Raw genomic sequence first — 14,081 nt, 5'->3', positions numbered from 1 at the left:
AAGATTGTATCGGTGGATGGGAGGAGATGTTGTGTGAATTTGAGGGAGGTCCTAGTAAAGTGTGCAGTAGACACAGTGGAGTCCCTAGTTTCACAAAAACATTTAATTTTGCAGAGCGGGACTATTTAAATGAGATAAAGGCACAATTTTAGGGGTGTTGAAGGGGTGTCCGCCCAATTATTCTCTGCAAAAGGACTTGAATTTTACAAAAGCGGTCGGAGATCACGTTTCGTCCTATACATTTAATTGGGTGCTTTGTGTGCCATCCAGTTGCACTTAGGCAAAACAGGATCTCCAGCAATCGGAAATAGACGTTGGGAAGGACAAGGATCATCCTAGTGGGCCCTCCAGCCACAGTTGGACAGTAATTCAGTTGTACAAACTGGGGGCTGCACAAGTACCCATGACCCTGGAACTGTACTCCTATCTAGCAATCTTATAGGAATGAATACTAACATTCTATGCAAGTGGGAGAAACTGTGTAATGTAGCTTTGCCTGGCAGTAATGGAATAATAATATCCAGACACTGTCATTATGAAGGCCTTCCGGGGAAAGAGAAGACCTATACTCTGGGTTTCCACCTCCACAAAACCTCTTGGAACATAATTTCCAGCGTCATTTCCATAATATGGGGCATTCTTAAACCTTTTTTTTTTTTTTTTGTTTTATATCTGTAGTAGGGTTAAATTTTTGTAATTTTAATTAAGCTCAATGCTGGGATACCGGCTTTACGTGACAAAATGACAGTGATTATGTTGGTAATATCAACATTAGCTGCATATTTGTCATGGTCAAGGATATTATGTTTAATTGAAAGACACAGAAAATGCTAAAAAATAGATAAATGTTCGGTTTGAGCATAAAATATTATAAGGAATACCTTGTAAGGATGGCAGGAATACAAGTACCAGGATGCTTCGCCGGCTATAGGCTAGAGCAGGGGTAGGCAACCTGCGGCTCTCCAGGTGTTTGTGAAACTACAAATCCCAGCGTCCCTTGCCACCTATCTGCTGGTTATCTACTGGCAAAGCATGCTGGGACTTGTAGTTTCACAACACCTGGAGAGAGACCCGCAGGTTGCCTACCCCTGGGCTAGAATTACGGAGCTCCAGGCCGCTGGGATTGGGGAATTGACATGAGGATGGCCATACCCTGAACCCCAGTTTCTCGTCTCTCACAAGCTGCCATTGGATGATGTGTGAATGATTCATATCTGTGAATAAGAGACACTTGTACACATAATATTCCAGTCAGCCACACATCTTCCTTTAATTAAATCTGTGACTGAGAATTAAAACTACGAAAGGAAAAAAAAAAAAAAATATTGGCTACTGGAAAATGGAACCAATCTGTGATCAATACGGAGGGATTGATGGAGACTAACCCAGGCAGAAAGCGGAGATTCAGCAATTTGTTTGTCCTTGGTGCATATTAAAAGCACATCCGTTATGGTACTGATGTTCCCCATTGTAAGTAAGCTGATTAGGGGGTGATGGATGTATTTGTGAGAGGGAGCAGCTGTACTGTAAAAACTTTACTACTGAGGCAGAAGATGAACTTAAATTATCTCTTGAACATTTATATTAAAAGTTGCAAAGTGTCGGTTCCACGGTCATACATACACTGAACCTTACCTGTAAGTAGCATAGTCTGTAGAAGTCACCTATGGGTGAGGAAGGATGGGGGCTTTGCACCCAAGAGCTTACAATCCTGACTACAATGTATTATGTTGCACTAGCATAGTTACCAATATTGCACAGTGATTTCCAGAGGAGCTTTGGGGCTGAGCCGGTGAATCTAAGCACGTCATGCGTAGAACGTACTAAGTGCACCCCTACAATAGATTATTAACCTTGTTTTGTATTTCTTCAATAAATTCACATATCCCAACAGTGCCTATTTTCCTGGTGCAGAAATCATCACCATCATCACCATTTATTTTAATAGCGCCACTAATTCCGCAGCGCTGTACAGAGAACTCACTCACATCAGTCCCTGCCCCATTGGGGCTTACAGTGTAAATTCCCTAACGCATACACAGACAGACAGACTGAGAGAGACTAGGGTCAATTTGATAGCAGCCAATTAACCTACCAGTGTGTTTTAGGAGTGTGGGAGGAAACCGGAGCACCCGGAAGAAACACACGCAAACACAGGAAGAACATACAAACTCCTCACAGATAAGGCCATGGTTGGGAATTGAACTCATGACCCCAGTGCTGTAAGGCAGATGTGCTAACCACTATGCCACTGTGCTGGCCAAATTCAATTCACTAAAGAAGTGAAGCTTATGGATATGGAGGTACGGGGACATATTTCTCAAAGGAAGAATGTGGGCATTGGCACTGCTGCCGCTGATGGTGACTTCCGCCAGTGGTAATGTTTGTAGCCTTTTGCTGGAGGTATCTTCCCCAGGTCTTTGCCTCCCATCAGAGGTGGTAGAGGCTATTACAGTAGAGCAATTTAAACATGCCTGGGATAGACATAAGGATATTCCTTACAAAGAACTAAGGATCATATAGGCTTTGAGGTTACCGTAGGTGAAAAAATGGGCAGACTAGATGGGCCAAGCGGTTCTTCTACGTTTTTATGTGTCTTGTCATTGGAGGAGATATTTTTTGTGCTATACAGAATATGTAAAATGATGGTTTCCAGCACTAAAATCTGCTCTCAGATACAAGGGTAATCCATACTTGCCTACTTTTTTTATATTTATGTTTCGGGAGATCCAAAGGGCGTTATGACGCAGTTCTCTCCCCCACTGTGCAATGCTGAGATTTACGTCAAACATCAAGGAGGAACGATTGCATTAGAGCCAATCATTCCTAATTTCCAGCAACAGATTTTATAGATGTGTTCCTGGGTCAGTCCCTATTTTATTTCAAATACTGACGTTTCTCTTTTCTGCGTGTTACCTGCAATCCTTACCATCTCTTTTTACTCTCTTGAATAAGTTAATATTTATTGAAGAAATACAAAACAAGGTTAATACTCTATTGTAGGGCTCCACGGTTCCCTTAGTACGTAATACACATGACGTGCTTCTCTGGAAATCACTGTGCAATGTTGGTAACTATGCTAGTGTAACATTAAACATTGTATTCAGGATTGTAAGCTCTTGGGTGCAAAGCCCCCATCCTTCCTCGCACATAGGTGACTTCTACAGACTATGCTACTTACAGGAGAAAGTAATATCCATTTATTATGCACAGTAATTAAGAAAAGATAGATGACATTGTCTGGTTGGAGAAGAACATCTTCCCACTCTTCATGTGTCACTTATCTGTAGAAAGCAGTAAACAATACCCAGGTAATTGAGAAATTGAAATGTCTGTAACAGGATATAGGATCTGTCCATCAACCTCCGGCTCAGCAATCCGGGATATGACACATTACTATGTGATTGGGACAGCATTTTATTTACTTGATTTCTTCTCCCCCCCACCCCAACCCCTGTTCCGTAGATGCTGTTCTGCTCTGTACCTCTATGACCATGCTCCCATCCGCTCAGCGGTGTTACGGCGCTGCGTCCCTCATTCTAGGCTGTTCCTCCTTGCAGCTCATTGTGCCATCTTCTCATTTTGTTTCATATGTCCATTTGTCATCTTTATACTTAGTGACAGTGCATTAAAATATCAACAAGAGCTGCTGCACAGCAGTGCCTCCTCTATGAAGGAGGTTAGGACTTGTAAACTTTATCCGTGCAATATGTCTACTCTAGATACATATATATATATATATATATATATATATATAGTGACAAAGTTAGTGGTTTTCCACACGCCTCTAAGAGAGGAGGTAGGTGTTAAGCGGGGAGCAGGGCCGGACTGGGACTAAAAATCAGCCCTGGCATTTAAAGTACACAGGCCCACCTCAGTCCCAGCCTAAAATGAACTGTGCGGTGCCGAAAAAGGCGTGCCCACATTGTGTTTTGGGTGTGGCCAACATGTGGCATTGATACATATATTATAATAAAACATTACATTTATCACACCCTCCCAGTCACATCACGCCATCCCCAGTCCACTGGGGATGCTTCTGGTGCTGCTGACATCCATCAGGGTGGGAACTTCCTGTAGAGTGAGCAGGGAAGCTCTTTGTCTCACAAGATTACCAAATCTTGTGATACTTGGAGCTCCTAGGCTTCCTCTGCAGGCTGTGTCCTGTCCGGGAACTGAGAGCAGCTATCAGTTCCCTTCCCCTAACATGCTGCATTAAGGCTCAGGGTGCCCAGGGTATTTAAGACAGCTGGGCCCCTATTATGTAACATGGTTATCAATTTAGACAAATACACAGGCAATACTGTGTGCACTACTGTTAGAAGCACACAGCTCTGCCTTCACAAGCAGTACGTTGTGACGCGGGACATACCTCCCAACTGTCCTTGCAGTTAAACCAAATCCTGACTAAGTGAAACAGTCACCCAAATTCAGGACTGCCCCACCAGATTCAGGACCGTTGGCAGACTGTCCTGCTCTCTCCTACCTGTCTTGGTCACTTTCACCGCTTGTAGCAGCTGGTTTCTTTAGCTCAGTTCTTTCTTGTCTTTATCCTGGAATATTAGATCCCCAATTCTGAAAAAAATGGGGTACACGAGATTTGGAAAACTCCAACTCACGTTTTATAATTAGGCCTCCCTCCAGTCCCCACAATAATAATATTCACATTTAATAAGTATACCTTTTTCCCTTCAACCAGCCCCAACATTAAATTAACAATATACCCATTTACTCAAAACATATTTCCCTCCCTGCAGACAGTCTAAGCAATAAATTAAATAGCATTAAAGTTTAATAAATATAGCCATTTTCCACAACCATCGCCAGCAATAAATAATTCATATTCACATTTAATAAATAGCCCTCCACCCCAAAATCAGCACCATATTCAATTGATAGCCCTAAACCACCCAAGCATGAAATTAAAGATTCCTTCACCTCAACTTAAATAGTTAGCCCCCACCTACACTCTACCATTAAATAGCCTACCTCCCACACTATATTAAGATCCTCCCTTCCCTCACATATTATATTAAAATACTGCACACACACACACACTAATATATACATGGCCCCACACACACACTAATAAATATATATATATATAGGTCCAGACTTCACACAATGTACTGGTACACACACAATTGCCAGCCAGACACGCCCCCCCCCCCCCCCCAGGGAGACACAGCCAGCCCCCCACCAGTGAGAGACGCAGCAACAGCCAGCCCCCCCAGTCAGAGACTCCGTGACAGCGACAGCCAGCCCCCCCAAGTCAGAGACATAGTGACAGTGACAGCCAGCCCCCCCAGTCAGAGACTCCGTGACAGCGACAGCCAGCCCCCCCAAGTCAGAGACATAGTGACAGCGACAGCCAGCCCCCCCCCTAAGTCAGAGACATAGTGACAGCGACAGCCAGCCCCCCCTCTAAGTCAGAGACATAGTGACAGCGACAGCCAGCCCCCCCCAAGTCAGAGACATAGTGACAGCGACAGCCAGCCCCCTCAAGTCAGAGACATAGTGACAGTTACAGCCAGCCCCCCCCCAAGTCAGAGACATAGTGACAGCGACAGCCAGCCCCCTCCCCCAGTCAGAGACACACTTACCTTGTCACCTCGCTGCTCGGCGGACAGTGTCAATGCGATGTGCGGCGCGCCAGTAATCACATGGGACGCGCATCATGTGACAGGTGCTGTCACATGATGCGCCTCCCATGTGATTACTGGCGCGCCGCACATCGCATTGACACTGTCTGCTGAGCAGCGCGCAGTGAGCTGCGCTGCTCGGACGGACATCCTGCCCCATTGGACCGGCCCAACTAGCCATCGGCCCTTCTGGCATTTGCCAGAAGTGCCCGATGGCCAGTCCGGCCCTGGCGGGGAGTCTGAAGGTAAAGGCTGCAGACAGGGTTAATTCCCTGCAGCTTAAGACTTAGACTACATAGACAGCTAGAGAAAAGGGCCTAAGGAGGTAATTCAACCAAAGGGAGGGGTTTTCTGTATGTAAACATGTGTTGTGCATATGTACAGGGCAACCCATGCCAGACAGTGGCTGGTGTCTAGACAGAAGGATATGTCTAATAAGCGTTGGGTCGGCTGGTGTCATCCTGATGGAAGTGTATGCTGGTTATTGTGATGTAATAATAAATGCACCGTTTATACAGCAAGAAGTTACAAGGTATATATATATATTTACATATATATATATTTACTGAAATGCAGAGAAAACAGAGTTTTTGGTGAAAGCTCTGTGCCCAGCATTCTTCCCTTCTACATATTCCAAAACCCCTATCCCTCCTGCTTACCTCGCCAACTGCCATGTCAGACCTCTGCTCGTCTTCTTAAATGATTGCCATATGCTTTTTTGTAACAACTGATGGAATGTTCTGTAACCAGATATGTTGTTGTATATGATTATTTATGTACCAAGCAATCTATAAGCTTACAATGTATCTCTTTAGAGATAACTTGCATAGTTCATTGGGTTATTCGGATGCACCATCTCTTTAGAACATGGATTAAGAATACATGGAGACAGATTATTATTATTTTTTGAGCAAATATGAAGCACTTTGGTGATTTAGGTACAGTCCGAATACACTCCAAAATGGGATTCTAAATGTAATTCTCATAAATAAGGTCTGGCTCCTTTTCCACACTCCTAGATGTAGAGTGAGAAAATAAAAAGGAGAACGAGATTATAAAGGTTAATCTGGATGTAGCCTCTACGTTCTACTTGGAGATGCCGGAGGGGAGATGAAGTGGAAAGTACAAGGGGTTATTGTGCGGCAAATCATGTCCTTTTGGCTCCCTGATCGGCAGAATGGCGCAGTTGCGTCATCATGCCACAGAGACGGCGCCAAAATGACACTACTAGCAGGAAAATGTCTCTTTGAGGCCCAAGTCATGCCCACTTCACTAGGAGGTGGGTGGGATCAGGGAGAAAGGCTGGATCTGCTGGGGGTCCCAGAGAGCTACCCGACATTCACCGAAAACCAACCCATGTATCAAGATGGCTGTGCCAATCCTGTAGTCCACACTGTGACCTTAACCTACTTCCTGGTTGTCTTGATTGTAATGTGTTTTCAGGGTCAGAAAGGGTCAGTGGTTATTGGTTTGAAGACTGGTCATCAGTGAATGTCATCAGTAAATATGGGCATTGCTTGGGTTAATCTGTATGTGGCTTAAATGGTTCAAGTGAGTAGTAAATTTTGTCCCTGATGATAAATTCATTCATGGAAGTGTGTATATGATGGCAGCACCTACAAACACTGCAGGAAAAAGAGAAGATCACCAGGAGAACTTTTAATTTAATGGTTTTTAGACATGACATGATGTTTAGATTAATTGAAAGCTCCACAAACACCTGGCACCTCTTCTGTATAAAGTACACATGCTGTGAGAAGTGGAAACTAATATAGCACCATGTTATAACCTAGTAACACTAGGCCGCTACCCAAAATAAATTACAGGGGAGAGGGGGGAGGGGGGGGTTGCTTGGCTTTAGAAATGTCATACACTGGATTTGAGACATTCCAATTGAACAGCAACTTTATACTAACGTATGTGTCCATTCAGCACTAAACAGCTCCAGCTCATCCTCAGGAACCCTCCATTCTCTATACTCACATCCTTAGCATCGTTTAGCAGACATAAAAGAACAGAGAAGCAGAATGCAGCGCTGCGGTTATACTTGGAGCGATGGTTTGGCAGAGCTGCCTCCTGACGATCCCCGTCACAGCCAGAGAACAAGGTGACTTTATCGGACCAAAATAAACAGAGACATGAATAATTAACGAGAGGAGTATAGAGAGGCTCTGACAGACCTGTGTCCTTACAGCACCATCTTCATATTTAAATGCAATCATCGTAGGAAGGCACAGTTTTAATCATTAATCGCTCTATTTTACTGCTTGCTGGGACTTGTAGTTCAACAGCTGCTGCCGTGTCACCGGTTGACCCCGGCCTGCTGTATAACAAGCACATGAAATAAGGATACATTGTATATAGATTTATCTTTAAGAAAGTTGCTCGAATTCTGAAAAGAATGTTGGGAACTACGGCTTCGTGTGTATAAATATTTATAGGAGGCTTTTAGCAACCTGTGATCCGAGCCTGCCAGTAAGCATTTTTTCCATGTTGCATTTAAAATGGCTGCATCGGCTTCTCCGCATCATCTTTATAGGTTTAGACATATATTGTTGAAAGAGTTGGCTGCTTGACCACTGTGAATTCTTGATGACCTTTAGGGAAGAGCGGTTTTCCGCTTATTAGCGAAGAGCCCCGAACTTTATGAAAGTAGAAGAGAGGCCGCTCGGCGCCCACCTGAAGGAGCTGATTAGGATCAAGCTTCGCCATCACCCAAATTTGAATAACAATGAGGCTGTAAATGTGGACAGCTGAGGGCAGCCGGCATGGGAAAAGCAATTCTACCGGCATTATTACAGAGAGTCAAAGATCTAATTCATTAGACACTCTGCCTCATTCCCTGGATCTCTGAAGTCTTCTTATTGGAAGGTAAAACCATTGTGGGCCCAGCATCAATATGTGAGAGAACAGACTCTGCCAGCACCAGAGAGGAGCGATAATTAATTGGGGGAGCAATGAAGTGAAATTTGCTTTCATTCCAATGGGTGCAGTCTGCACAGGCAAATTCTCTCTGTTGTCTTATCACCATCCTGAAAAATAAAAATAAATCCTATGTATAAGTATATACCTCAATGAATGTTCGGTGAAAGATTTGGAAGAATTAGTACTCTGAAGGGCGAGTTCAGTATTCCCGCGATGTTCTGCGGAGTGCCTCCGGAACGGTTGTGAAGGCAATCCTGTATGATGTAGCGTGCTAACCACTTAGCATGGTGGCTAAGTGGTTAGCACTTCTGCCTCACAGCGCTGGGGTCATGAGTTCAATTCCCGACCATGACCTTATCTGTGTGGAGTTTGTATGTTCTCCCCGTGTTTACGTGGATTTCCTCCGGGTGCTTCGGTTTCCTCCCACACTCCAAAAACATACTAGTAGGTTAATTGGCTGCAATCAAAATTGACCCTAGTCTTTCTCTCTGTATGTTAGGGAATGTAGACTGTAAGCTCAAATGGGGCAGGGACTGATGTAAATGAGTTCTCTGTACAGCACTGCGGAAGTGGCGCTATATAAATAAATGATGATGATGATTGTCTACTCGGAAATAAGCGCAGCCAGATATCGCTGTATTTCCACTTACAGTATATCTGTCACCGGCAGACAGTGATGGCAGCCACAGTGATGTCACCAATTCTCGATGAATATAGAAATTATATTGTCTACCCTTTTCAGTGAAACAGAATGTCTTATTAGTCTACGCGTTTTGCCGCTCATGGACATATCAGGAGTCCGACTACAAACAATATATCCGCTTTTAAGTTCCCATAAGACAATAACTTAGAAAGTATGCCCATTGTATGTGATGTTCCTAATGAAATAATACAGACCCTGTGTTTCCAAATATTAACACTTAGACCATCGTCTACATACAGTTGAAGGAGCCATTTTGTGAACAGATACAATATTCATGACCATGTAGCCAATCAATGTATTGGGAACCAGTGACATCACTGTAACATTTCCATCATTTCACTTCCTGCATGAAACTTGGTGATGTCACTGGTTCCTAGTGAGTGGATAGGCTGCGTTCTCAGTGATGTCACTGGTTCCTAGTGAATGGATAGGTTGCAGTCTCAGTGATGTCACTGGTTCCTAGTGAATGGATAACCTGCATTCTCAGTGATGTCACTGGTTCCTGGTGAATGGATAAGCTGCATTCTCAGTGATGTAACTGGTTCTTAGTGAATGGATAGGTTGCAGTCTCAGTGATGTCACTGGTTCCTAGTGAATGGATAGGCTGCAGTCTCAGTGATGTCACTGGTTCCTAATGAATGGATAGGTTGCAATCTCAGTGATGTCACTGGTTCCTAGTGAATGGATAGGTTGCAGTCTCAGTGATGTCACTGGTTCCTTGTGAGTGGATAGGCTGCATTCTCAGTGATGTCACTGGTTCCTTATGAGTGGATATGCTGCGTTGGGTTGAGCCCACAAATAGCTTTCTCCACTGTGTGTAGCAGGCATTTTAATAACCTCAGTGAAAGTTTACACACTGAATACTATGCCCAGAGTAAAAAGACATATGAGCGATAGTCGTAAAACCAGCAGCAGTAATGACCACATAATTATGGGGAAAGATTGGCTCTACTGTGTAATAATATTTGAATACAGTCTGTCAGACATCGCATTTCTCTCTCTTTTAATTCACAAAACAGCTTCACCAAACACGTACTCAGAGTGTGTTCCCACACAGATTTAAAGAGAAATATCACTAGATTATAAATAAAGCTTATTTTTACTTTGTCATTTCTATAAAGGATCAGTAATGCACCGGCATTAGCTATTAAGCAATGAGGAAACCATTACTTTGCATATTTACATGATTTATAGGAGTGGAAGCTGACGAGCTGCTTAGTTGATACAATGTAATTTTTACCATACAATGGAATCTATACCATCCAACGTCCGAGTAACCATGGAAAATGGTAGTTACTTGCCAGACTTTACCAAGCAATGACACTTAACCTGAGTTTCTCAGCCACAGTGGAGTTGACCTATACACTCTACAAAGCATGTATAGTTTTATATAGAGTTTAATCATCAGCTTTATTATTATACATCTTTGCTGTCACAGTGGTTGTTATGTTAGAATGGACGGCCAATAGGGTCAAGGCGTGGTTTCCCTGACTCCGCCCACACTTTATAGAGTGAGGATTAACTGTTTAATTTCCTGGTTCCATGGGATAATGCTCTTATACACTAGTTATAATCTCTATTTATTATTTACCACTGTATTATAACTGAAATGTGTGATCTAAGCTGGTATAAAGATAGTCTATATCAGTGTTGTCTAACCTGTGAAACTCCAGGTGTTGTGAAACTACAAGTCCCAGCATACCCTTCCAGCAATAAGCTGTTATATATGTTGGCAAAGCATGCTGGGACTTGTAGTTTCACAACACCTGGAGATTCACAGGTTAGCCAATACTGGTCTATGTGATGTTATTATTAAATGCTGCAAGAGAGAAAAATTAACCTCCAACAAAACAATATTGCATAGTTGATATATCGCCCCTTCTGTCCGGCTTACAATATGTTTGGCATATTAATAGCATCTACATGTTTTCCTGTATCGCCTCCAGAACTGCAGTCTTTTTATCCCTCGCATGCCCCCAGCCCCTCCAGCACTCTGCAGCAAAGCTCTCGCCCTTTCATCCTTGCAGGTCACGGATTGCTGGCACAGGACAAGTCAGGGGTCATGTGTAATGAGATGCTAATGAGCTCTGTGCTCATCAGTCCCCTGGTAATCAGGCCCTGTGTGCTGACTGTGGGTGTTTTTCTTTTTGTTTCATGTAACTAAGTTTACATTTAATCCATTGTCTGAGAATCCTTACTTTCCTCTGACAAAGATGGAATAAGCATCCTAATATGAATGTTTATATCACTGTATCATCTAATAAGTCCCTGTGCTAATGTATATATATTTTTCCTGCAGTTTTAACATTAAACACTTAGTAGCTGAAGGCGCTTTGGGCACAGGGTCATATGGATGACACCATTGGCCTATGTGCGCTTTCTGGCTCAGGTCATGTGATCTGGCTCAGGGCAGCACAGTGGCTTAGTGGTTAGCACTTCTGCCTCACAGCACTGGGGTCATGAGTTTGATTTCTGATCATGGCCTTATCTGTGTGAAGTTTGTATGTTCTCCCTGTGTTTGCGTGGGTTTCCTCCGGGTGCTCCGGTTTCCTCCCACACGCCAAAACATACTAGTAGGTTAATTGGCTGCTATTAAATTGACCTTAGGCTCTCTTGGTCTGTTTGTGTATGTTAGGGAATTTAGACTGTAAGCTCCAATGGGGCAGGGACTGATGTGAGTGAGTTCTCTGTACAGCGCTGCGGAAATAGTGGCGCTATATAAATAAATAGCTGATGATGATGTGATGGCTGTGGACAAATCAGTGTACCCCTCCTTCATTATGCTAATTTCTTGTACCCTGTTTGTATTGCAGTACAATGTGCAGTCATATATTTTCATATTATACCTGTGATTTTTTCATATAACATATATGTGAAACATTTCACTTTAAGTAACAGAAATGCATATTAAAGAAAACTCACAACAGTACATAGTAAATTAGCATGTTACTGTAAAGAAACAAATATGTTGTTTTTCTTATTTTTGTTGGTAGGGGGAAGGGGGATGTGGGGAAGAAAAAGTGGGGGGGGGGGAAGAAGAGTTTATCACCCATTATTCCCTGTATCAGATGGCGAAGAGGAAACATAGTGACATACTTGGCAGTAAGGAGGTATAATCAAACTGTCTATGACTACCATTTAAAAGTGTAAGAAGTTCCAAGTCTCCAATAATCATAGTTTATGGGAGCGGGTGAGTGTCAGACGGTTGTTAATGGGGGTTCAGCATTGAAATGGTTCGTCCATGGAGACCATGTATTTTGGAAATTTTCTGGTTTATCTTTAAGAACAGCTGTAATGCTTTCCATTCTGTAAATTGACCAAATTTTGCTAATGGTAGTTGAGAGCGAGGGGGGGGGGCAGTATTTTTCCAGTGAGCTGCAATCAAACATTTAGCTGCATTCAGTATATGTCCAATGAGTTTTTGTGTGGGTCGGGTGACGTCAGGGAGCCGTCTGGGAAGAAGGGAGTAAAGAGGGGAATCGGGCATCTTAACCTGTGTCACAGATTTAATTAGCTTATGAATTTGCTGCCAGTAAGACTGCAGTCTAGGGCAACTCCACCAAACGTGCAACAGGGTACCCCGCAGTCCGCAACTCCTCCAACATCGATCACTGGAAGCAGGAAAGATAGCATGTAGACGGGAGGGGACTAAATACCATCTGTAATAAATTTTACATGAATTTTCCTTTATTCTCACCGAAATTGATGTCTTAGCTACATTAGTTCTAATCTTTGACCATTCTTTTAGTGTCAGGGTCTCCCCAGCGTCCCGCTCCCAAGCCAACTCGTGCGGCTCTTTATGAAGCTGACCAAAACCATTAATCAGCTGGTAAACAGTGGATATTAAACCTCTAGTAATGGTAGATGAACGACATAGAGATTCTAAGGCCGAGCAATGATCTGAAGGGGGAGGAGTTCTTAGGGAACCATAAAAATGCCTAAGCTGCAGGTATTGATAAAAAAATATTCGCGGCAATCCTAGTCTTTTCTGCAATTCTGAAAACGTAGGGAACACCCTCATTGGGGCTAGATCCCAGGCAAAGAGTAGATTGTGTGAGGTCCAATGATGGAACATTCTGTGATCTAGGCCTGGTTCAAATTTTTTATTGTTCCAGAGCGGGACAAGAAGTGGGTATTCAGATAACATCTTATAGGCTCTAGTCACTTGGTCCCAGATTGAAACAAAAAAACGGGCTGAGGGTAGTTGGGCTAAGCGTCTTGTCCTATGTTGGGGTGAGATCCAAAGCAAGGAGTATGGAGAGTATAATTGAAGTATATCTGATTCAATGTGGGTCCATACTCTGTAATGAGGAGGTGAGTGCCAAAGGATACATTAAGACATATGTGTAGCTTGATAATATTTTAATATGTTTGGAAGCCCTAGTCCTCCAGCGGTCTGGTGCTTAAAGAGGATACGCATTCGCACTATACCTGTGATTTTATATAATCACTGTTAAATCTGTGGCTTCTTTATAACAAGAAGCACTTTTCCCAACTGTAAGTTAATTACATCTTGATGTTATCATGTAAGATGTACACTAGGGGGTGACCTCTCCTCTGTACAAAGTAAGTGTATCTAGTCTTTAGCATTCTAGGACCTGGGGGTATATTTACTAAACTACGGGTTTGAAAATGTGGACATGTTGCCTATAGCAACCAATCAGATGCTAGCTGTCATTTTGTAGAATGTACTAAATAAATAACTACAATCTGATTGGTTGTTGTAGGCAACATCTCCACTTTTTCAAACCCACAGTTTAGTAAATATACCCCCTAGTGTCTGGAGCAGTATAGAAAAAATAGCATGTCAA

General features: G+C 43.0%; 1 long non-coding RNA gene across 2 annotated transcripts in view; it reads right to left on the bottom strand.

Annotated features, from left to right (window-relative positions):
- LOC142101104 (uncharacterized) overlaps positions 1-14,081 on the bottom strand; it is a 53,203-nt gene that overhangs the window by 8,783 nt on the left and 30,339 nt on the right. Inside the window, exon 2 of one of the 2 annotated variants that reach the window (XR_012678963.1) lies at positions 6,302-6,382. The exons of the other annotated variant lie outside the window; for it this stretch is intronic. This is a non-coding gene — a long non-coding RNA (uncharacterized LOC142101104). The remainder of the gene's footprint in view (positions 1-6,301; positions 6,383-14,081) is intronic. 2 annotated transcript variants of the gene reach the window in all.

Source organism: Mixophyes fleayi, chromosome 9, assembly GCF_038048845.1.
Source record: "Mixophyes fleayi isolate aMixFle1 chromosome 9, aMixFle1.hap1, whole genome shotgun sequence".
NCBI lineage: Eukaryota > Metazoa > Chordata > Amphibia > Anura > Limnodynastidae > Mixophyes > Mixophyes fleayi.
The sequence above is the reverse complement of the archived record's forward strand: the minus strand, read 5'-3'. Positions and strand labels throughout refer to the sequence as shown.